Genomic DNA, 10003 nt, shown 5'->3' on the forward strand with positions numbered 1-10003 from the left:
TTTGATATTTTGCAAAAATAATTTCTATTAAAAAAGACATCTATGATGTTTTTCTCAAGAATTTTGCATTATTAAAGGTTGGAAAGTCAGGTGAGACTTGAAATGTTTCTGAATAACAACTATGTCTAAAATGTTTTTAAATTATTCAGTCTTCAAACAAGTTGATAATTATTTATTTTAAAAATATCTTGCAATATGATATCAGAACACGTGATACCTGTAAAAATCTTTTGTCAACTGAAAGGCAATAAAAAATATAAATATCACTGTTATTATTGTCAGTGCTAGAAAATTCTACATACGCTGCTGAGTTCTTAGGTTTATGGATCATTCCTTTACATTTTTAGTGACGATAAAATCTAGATGTTAAGTTCTAAGCAAGATCCTATAATGAACAGCTCATATGAATGTTCTTTCCCCTTAGCTTTTAGAATATTTGGTAAACCCAGATCCTATCCATGATTCTTCAACAGTTTTATTCAAATACAGTACTAGTACTGATTTTAACTTACGAAGATATCCATTGTCACTCATGTAGCTCTGGATGAATGAATTTTAATTTGACCCTCAAGAGTCAGTCTAGCCAAATAATAACAATGAAAATGCATGAGAACAGTAATTTCAACCTGGCTATTTCACAGACAAGCTTATTTTATGCATCAATAGCAAATAAATCAAGAAATTGGATGGACTTGCTGAATGTCTTTCACTGCTCTAAGTAAATCCATCCAGCTAGCGTAACAAGCAGTTCTGAAGATTGGAATGTAAGCAGAGAAGAAATATTGATTGATTGCTTTATTTAGAGTAGAACTGTAACACCACCTATGCAAGGCATTTAGCATATCAAGCTAGGCAGTACCATCTTGTTGCTATAAACTTAACTGCAAGACAGATTAGACACTGGTGTGTGGAGTCTGGTCCCATAACTAAGAGCCATCTCTAATGGCAAAGCAGCTCCTACGAAAGGCATTAACTTTAGGGAGATGCACGTGACTGCTGGCTGGCACATTGGATTTCCATACTGCAACACTACAGGGCAGCTGAGCATCTGTGGGAATGTCAACATACGCGTGTGCGAGTGAGTTGTTTCCAATCGACCTTGTAGGCACTTTAAAGAGGAAGAACGCCAAATTCGTGCACCATTTTGGATGTTTGGACATTGTTATAGACACGTAACAGCAAAGCACCCTCTAGAACAGTGGTCCCCAACGTTTTTGGCACCAGGGACTGGTCTCGTGGAAGACAATTTTTCAACGGATGGTGGCGGGGAGGGGGATGGTTCAGGCGATGGGGAGCGGCAGATGAAGCTTCGCTCGCTCACCCACCACTCACATCCTGCTGTGTGGCTAGGTTCCTAACAGGCCACAGACTGGTACCCATCCACGGTCCAGGGGTTGGAGAATCCAGCTCTAGAAAAACCTCTCCTTCCCTCTCAGCAATTCTTATTGTTGTTGTAATTATTATTTCACAAATAGAAATAATACAAATAAGCCCTGGCCCATCATCCGAGACCTAGTAGATGCCCTACTGAGCCTGAAAGAACATAAAAGAATTTAAAGAATGGGAAATACCTGCATTAGCAATATAACTGCCTGGTAGAGATACATTTAAGTGCTTATTCCATGATGAGCAGCATTTTAATAAAAATGCCAGCCCTGAGAAAAACTGGGAAAAATAGTTACCAATCTCATAAATTTCTAGACTAATCCACAAGATTATCCAGATCACTCAAGTTTTCCAGTTGCTGTTTCCCTGGGATTGACACATCTATTTTGATGCCTTGCTTGACAGCCTCCAGCCGGGGCTACATTCATGGGCATTTGAAATGCTTGCCTATGCCTGGTGCCTGAGATTTCAGGGCACCCCTCATGCTCCACGCTCCATCTCCCACTTGTACAGTGTTGATGCAGACACTCCTTGGGGACCTTAAAATATGGGGGAAACGAACTTTGAAAGGAGACAACTAGAAATTCAAACAATTGGTTACCTTATGCCAAGAAACCAAATTGTCCGAAGTAATATAGTGACTCGACATTCAGGGAGACCTAAATCCCAAGAGCTTTGCGTACTACAAATGAACACCCAACAACATAGCTTATAAATCCTTCTATAAAACAAAGCAAGTTATATCTGAAAAACAGACTCAAATGATGTCTGCAATTGCTCCAAAGAGTTACTTTGAATATCATCACCAGTAGAGGAATCCCAGTGCATGGAATTCCAACTGCTTTTTCAGAAAAATGACAAATTGCTATAGATCCCAAGCCTTGAGGAGGGTCACTTGTAAATGTAACTGCTCAACCTTAATTTATTACTGTGTAAGACCTTATAGGCATTTTTATCAGAAGAAGAATGTTTGTTCTCACAAATAACTTGATATAATCAGTTGTAATGTGATTCAGAAGTAAAATCATTGGTTATATTTGATACAAACGTCAAGGGAAAGTGTTTAAATATATTTTTAGTACAATCAAATGAACATTAGTAGTTAACTTTAAAAGAAGAACACGATTATAATTCTTTTTAAAGGCTTGGTTTACAAAGATCTTCTCCAATAGCCTTCAGAGACTCTCCTGTGAAACTGATGTTTGTCTAGCTTCTACTCTGCAGTTATAGTACTCCAGCGAATCCACCATGACAAGCCTCCTCTAAACACCACAGTTCCTACACTGGAGGGTTACAGAAAGAGGTGATATGTTCTACTGAATGTTATAGCTTTCACTCTGTTGCAGTGATGTCACACAATGTGAGCATTACTTGTGTGAAGGTTCTGGAGCGACCTGACCTGGGTCGCTCTCGTTTTCCCGTGAGACCTCACCTCTCCTTGGTGCTCCTGCAGTTCTCTTTACCTCGATCCTGGCACATAACCCACCGTGTTGATATTAATCCAAACATCATGTGAATGAATAGACAATAAGCTCTACGAGAGTAGGAGCTTTCTGTTACTCAGCTTTGCGTCTGCAGCCTCAAGCAATAACTGCACGTCACTCAAAAGTTCACAGAACATGTTCTTACCGGTTGAACTGAATAGTGACCAGGCATTTGACTATGTCAGCTTATTTTTTCTTCTTTTGTTTTTGCGGAATCTAAAAAAAAAAAGATACAAATGAAGTTATTTACAAAACAGACACAGATTCACAAACATAGAGAACGAATTTATGGTTATGGGGGTGGGGGGAATAGATTGGGAGTTTGGGATTGACATGTACACACTGCTATATTTAAAATAAAATGCCCTTCCATACGTCAGCTTTCTATGTCTAAAGACCAATACTTTCATCTGAGGCCCCAAGAGGCATAACCAACCAACTTCCTGGCAGCAGCTCATAGGACTTTTTGGTCCTCAGGTTTTAGAAAGGAAGCTACTGTAACTTTACACAGCAATGCTGAAGGGAGATCTAAGTGCCTCTCTGTGAGATGCAGAAATGGGAATAGTTTATCACCTACTATAAATAGAAAAAAATGAGCATGTTTACTCTCTTTTCTTGTAGTACAGTATGAAAAAAAACTGAATAAATATCCTTGATGCCAAACTCATTAGGTTTCTTTCTAGGAATGATTGTGTGAAAAGGGAGAGTTTCAGAAAAGCTTTTTCAAAATGAGACTCTGTTTGAGTCGGTTTTTTTCCTGAATCCAAACTACAAATTTTGATTTATAAACCACAAGCAGTTTCAGAAGCATCTCTGAAAAGGCTACTTATACTCTTCCAGGCAGGAATCTCATAGTGCTGGGTGGTTATTTTTCTAGAGAAAATGCTGTCTTCCAACAGGTTGGGCTTGCATTGTTCCATAGGAAACCACATTTCTCCCATCAGTGAGATCTCCCCCCTGAAAAGAGAATTCCATTTTCTTGAACCTTCTTTCTGCCACATCAGAGAAGATATACCTAGACGTCTGCACAAAGCTTGCCGAGGATTGAGCTGCAACAGCATGAGAAGACTGGTAAACTCCCCACCCCTCCCTATGGGCACGGTGGCATCACGCCACGCGACTCCTGTGGTGGGTATCACATGCTCTGTCATAGAAGAGGACAGAGCGTCTGTGTCTATTCTAGATTTCTCTAGCAGTGATTTTCCTGTTCCTGTTCCTATTTGAATTGCCCCTTCTCTTTCTTCACAAAACATATCCCAGCTTCATTTTCAAGGCCAAGGAGGAGAGTAAGCTGTTTCCATCCAAGGGTGATTTTCATAATTAGTCAGTTCATCCCATTTCACATTCCCAATTTATTTCATGTATCTTCCAGTCCCAATAAAGGACCATATGAGCATTTTTATTTTTTTAAAGATATTTTGCAAATGGAAAAAAAAGAACAGTTTTAAAGTGTCCTCTAAAGTTGTCAGGAACATAAAATTAAAATCCCTTTAAGATACCAAAATCAACCTAATGAAGAACAGATTAATAAGATTTCAGGAAACCTTTTTTTATTCCCTTAATCAGCTCCAGCTAAGAAAAATATAAATTCAACTCAATAGAAAATTCTTTCATGAGAAATGATTAAGGTTTGGAGAATGAAGTTTAGGAAGGGAAGAGGGAGGCCATTCTTCCACAGTGAGGACTAATTTCTAAGGTTAACATCATTCACTCACATACAAAATGGTTCTGAAAATTTATGTGGACAACTTACTATATCTACAGAGTAAGGAAACCATCATGAAAGATTTCACCCATGAAGGATTAACTGCTATGAAAATTTCCACCTGCAATAAACAACTAGAAAACGAGACAATATATATGAAACAAATATTTTCAAACAGTGAACACCAGGCAATGTGTAGGTCAGTGGTTCCTAAGAGAAGGAGAAAATGAAGTAAGTCCTACAATTGCCCTTGTTTACTGCCTGGGGTCAGTTTCTAGGTCCAAAACAGTGAAGCAGGAAATAAAGAGAGGCTGAAGTTCTCACTGAGTTGAAGAGATCAGGTTTGGAGTTTGATTATCTAAGCCAGATTGTCTAAAATTTACAGAACAGAATAGGGGAGAGGAGGGAGCTACACAGAGGTAGCTCCAGAGATCTGCAGAAGTGTCCACTGAAATCGTTGCCTAAATACTAAACTATGCATGTGTATGGTAGAACTCCAGAATGCTGGGGGAAGAACCAGAAAGCAGTAGGATGAAAAATTAATCTAAGAGAAGGCAGGAAAAACAGGAGAAAACAACGACCAAAAAACCCCAGATGGGACAAATAGGTAACAACTAGCAAGACGGTAGATTTAACCCAAAACTTGTCAATAATTACATTTAATATAAATGGTCTAAAAACTAATTAAGAGACAGAAATTGTTAGATTTAATAAAAAAACAAAACCAGCTATACGCTAGCTTCAAGAAACCAATTTTAAATATAAATACTCAGATAAATTAAATATAAAGGAATGGAAAAAGATATACCAAGAAAAATAATCTAAAGAAAGCCAGAGTGGCTATATTAACATCAGACAAACTAGACTTCAGAACAATAAATATTACCAGTAATTAAGAGGGATACTTCATCACAATAAAACAGTCAGTCCAACACAATCTTAAAGGTGTACATACCTAATAACAGAGCCCCAAAATATATGAAGTGAATATTGATGGAACGAAAGGGAGATATAGATGAATCCAAAATTATTGTTAGATATGTCAATAATGTTTTTTTCAGTACCTGAAGTGACAAGTAGAGAGAAAAATCATTAAAATATTGAAGACTTGAGGAATAACACTATCAATCAACTTTGACCTAACTGATATTTATAGAAAACTCCACTCAAAAACAGAAGAATAGGGCTTCCCTGGTGGCACAGTGGTTGAGAGTCCATCTGCTGATGCAGGGGACATGGGTTCGTGCCCCAGTCCAGGAAGATCCCACATGCTGCGGAGCGGCTAGGCCTGTGAGCCATGGCTGCTGAGCCTGCACCTCCGGAGCCTGTGCTCTGCAGTGGGAGAGGCCACAACAGTGAGAGGCCCGCGTACCGCAAAAAAAAAAAACAGAAGAATAAATATTCTTTTCAACTGTAGATGAAACACATTTACCAAGATAGACCATGTTCTGAGTTATAAGACAATAAATTTATTTATCTCAATAAATTTAGACAGACCAAAATCATATAAAGTATATTCTTTGATCACAGCAGGATTAAACTAAAAATTTAAAAAGGTATCTGGAAAAATCACCAACTATTTGGAAATTAAATAACACACTTCTAAATAATCCAGGGGTCAAGAAAAATTATAAGGAAAATGAGAAAATATTTTCAACAAATGATAATGAAAATACAACATTTGATATCTGTGGAATGTAGCAAAAGCAGTGCTTAGAGGGAAACTCAAAGCTTTGAATACTTATATTAAGAAAGAAAAATGGTCTAAAAATTATTATCTAAGAAATTAAACCCAAAGTAAGCAGAAGAAAGGCAATAATAAGAAAAGGGACTATGAAATAGAAACAGGACACACAATAGAGAAAAAATCAGTGTAACCAAAAGCTGGTTATCTTAAAAAAAGAGAAAGAATATAAATTACCAATATCAAGACTAAATGAAGTGACATCACTTCTGAGTCTATAAAAATTAAAAGAATAATAAGAAAATACTATAAACATATTTATACTAATAAATTTGACAGCTTAGATAAAACAGAAAAATTCCTTGAAAGACAAAAAAATTCACTCAAGAAGAAATAATGTTAAAGACCTATATCCTATTCAAGAAATTGAATTTATAGTTTAAACACCATCCCACAAAGAAAATTCCAGGCTTAAGTGACCTTATTGGTAAATTGAACCAAACATGAAAGGAAAGAATAACACCAAAGCTTCCAGAAAACAGAAGAGAAAAGAATATTTCCCTAAGACCAACACTATCCCGATTCCAAAACAAGACAATAAAATATTACAAGAAAAGAAAACTACAGTTGAAGATCTTTCATAAACATAGAGGTAAAAATTTTTAATGAAATATTAGGAAATCAAATCCAGCCATATATAAAGACAATGCACCATGACCAAGTGGGATCTATTTCAGGAATGCAACATTCAAAAATCAATGTAATTCACCATGTTAAGATGTTAAAAAAAAAAAAGCAAAACTACATGATCATTTCAATAGATACAGAAAGAACATGTGAAAAAATTCAACACATACTCATATCAAAAACTGTCAATAAACTACAAAAAGAAAAAAACTTCCTCAACTTGATAAAGAACATCTACAAAAAAAAATCTTCAAATCACACTGTAAAGAAGGTAAGTCACTCTTGGAGGAGATATTTTCAAAACATATAGCTGATAAAGGACTTTTACCCAGAATATCAAAATAAGTCATAATTTGTTAAGAGGAGAATCCAATAAAGACTGGGCAAAACATGTGAACATTTCTTAAAAGAAGATATACAAGCGGTAAATAAGCACATCAATAGGTGCTCAATATCATCAGTCATTAAAGAAATTCAATTGCTACTAATGCCCACTAAATTGGCTAAAATTAAAGACTAACGCTACCAAACGTTATTGAAGATATGGAGTAACTGAACTTTCTTACATTGCTTCAATGTATAAATAAAATGAAACTTGCTATAGCTACTACGTGAAATAGTTTGGCAGCTTCTTAGAAATGCTGCAAGTACATTTACCATACTACACAGAAATCCCACTCCTATATATTTACTTAAGAAAAATGAAAATATATGCCATGCAAAGATATACCTGAAGGTTCATAGCAGTTTTATTCATAATAGCTCCAAACTGGAAACAAGCCAGATATGCCTCAAGTAATGAGTGAATAAACAAATGGTATAATTATACAGGTGACTACTACTCAGTCACAAAAAGAAATACTGAAAGACTTGAAGCATAGATGATTCTCAAATGAACAACGCAAGTGAAAGAAGCCAGACACAGAGAACCTACAGGCCAAATGACAAAGACAAAACTAATGTCATGCAAAGATCAAGAGTTTCCAGCGTCCAGAGCAAAGGAGAGACTGAATGCAAAGGGTCATAAGAGGATTTTAGGGATGATAAAAATGCTCTATATTTTTATTGTGGTGATGCTTACTTAGCAGTATACATTTGTCAAAATTATACATTTAAGTTGATTAATTTTATCGTTTAATTGTTCATCAATAAAGCTTATTCTTTAAAAATATCAGAAGGAAACATAATAAAAAGAAGCCATCATCATTTATTTAAAATTCTATGCAAAAAGATATTGCTCTTTTTTCCCTATTATTGTGTGTCCTGAGGTGTGTTTTATCTTTTATTGAATAGGGGAAAAATCAAGTTATTTTAAACTGAGATTATGTGGAAAGAGCTTCAAGTGGTATAAATACATTTATGTTAAAATTAGAGTACTTTACAATAACTAATTGATGGGGTTTTTTTAACATATATTTTAGAAGTGCAGAGAATACACATGGATGCTTATCTTTTTAAAATTAATTTTTATTGGAGTGTAGTTGATTTACAATGTGTTAGTTTCTGCTGCACAACAAAGTGAATCATCCATACATATACATATCAGATGCTTATCTTTATTGTGATTTATTAAGTAGTTGGATGGCTCCACTCAAATCTCAATATTTACTACTTTCAGTACTTCATTTGAATTACAGTTTCATTTAGAGAATTCTAATTTTTATAATCAATAAGTCATTACTTTTCACATACAATTATAATGAACATAACGTTGGGATAACATTATGTTTACTGTTTTGCAGTTTCACTTCTAGACTATTTCGTAAAAAGTTGAAAAACAAATTCACTGATGGGAATAGATTTCCTCTGCTTGGCTTTCAAATTCATTGTAATCAATCCTGTAACATTAAGCACATTTCCTCATCAATACAAAAATTAAACTTCAGGGACTGACCTTATAAATAGATCAGAGAAAGCAGAAGGACACTGAGAATAAGTTAACAACATTTCCAGATAATCAAGCCCAATAAAAATGTAGTGTTTGAATGTGAATTTGCAAAATAAATCAAATTGAAAGGTATGTTCCCAGACTTTAAATAGCCTATGCTGGGGCTTCCCTGGTGGCGCAGCGGTTGAGAGTCCGTCTACAGATGCAGGGGACGCAGGTTCGTGCCCCTGTCCGGGAAGATCCCACATGCCGTGGAGCAGCTGGGCCCGTGAGCCATGGCCGCTGAGCCTGCGCGTCCGGAGCCTGTGCTCCGCAACGGGAGAGGCCACAACAGTGAGAGACCCGCGTACCGAAAAAAAAAAAAAATAGCCTATGCTGAAAGAGAAAAGAGTAACCTAGTAAATCTTGATCACTTTAAATTGGCAACACCGGAGGCTTCCGGGAAGATGGCGGAAGAGTAAGACGCGGTGATGACCTTCCTCCCCACAGATACACCAGAAATACATCTACACGTGGAACAACTCCTACAGAACACCTACTGAACGCTGGCAGACCTCAGACCTCCCAAAAGGCAAGAAAGTCCCCACGTACCTGCACCAGTGGGAGGGAGCTGTGAAGGAGGAAAGGTTTCTACACACGAGAAAGCCCCTTCGCGGGCGGAGACTGCGGGTGGCGGAGGGGAAAAGCTTTGTAGCCGCGGAGGAGAGCACAGCAACAGGGGTGCGGAGGGCAAAGCGGAGAGATTCCCGCACAGAGGATCAGGGCCGACCGGCACTCACCAGGCCGAGAGGCTTGTTTGCTCACCTGCCGGGGCGGGCGGGGCCGGGAGCTGAGGCTCGGGCTTCGGGCTTCGGTCGGAGCGCCGGGAGAGGACTGGGGTTGGCGGCGTGAACACAGCCTGCAGGGGGTTAGTGCGCTACGGCTGGCCGGGAGGGAGTCCGGGGAAAAGTCTGGAGCTGCCGAAAAGGCAAGAGACTTTTTCTTCCCTCTTTGTTTCCTGGTGCGCGAGGAGAGGGGATTAACAGCTCTGCTTAAAGGAGCTCCAGAGACGGGCGCGAGCCGCGGCTAAAAGCACGAACCCCAGAGACGGGCGGGAGACGCTAAGGCTGCTGCTGCCGCCACCCAGAAGCCTGTGTGCGAGCACAGGTCACTCTCCACACCCCCCTTCC

At 38.0% G+C, this 10003-nt stretch overlaps 1 long non-coding RNA gene across 1 annotated transcript in view; it reads right to left on the reverse strand.

Annotated features, from left to right (window-relative positions):
- Positions 1-3061, reverse strand: part of LOC113607400 (uncharacterized) — a 94938-nt gene extending 91877 nt beyond the window's left edge. The window contains exon 1 of the long non-coding RNA XR_003427931.1: positions 3016-3061. This is a non-coding gene — a long non-coding RNA (uncharacterized LOC113607400). The remainder of the gene's footprint in view (positions 1-3015) is intronic.
- Positions 3062-10003: the final 6942 nt, after the last annotated feature.

The sequence above is a fragment of the Aethalodelphis obliquidens genome, unplaced genomic scaffold (assembly GCF_003676395.1).
Source record: "Aethalodelphis obliquidens isolate GAN/ISIS:26980383/991018 unplaced genomic scaffold, ASM367639v1 scaffold3, whole genome shotgun sequence".
Taxonomy (NCBI): domain Eukaryota; kingdom Metazoa; phylum Chordata; class Mammalia; order Artiodactyla; family Delphinidae; genus Aethalodelphis; species Aethalodelphis obliquidens.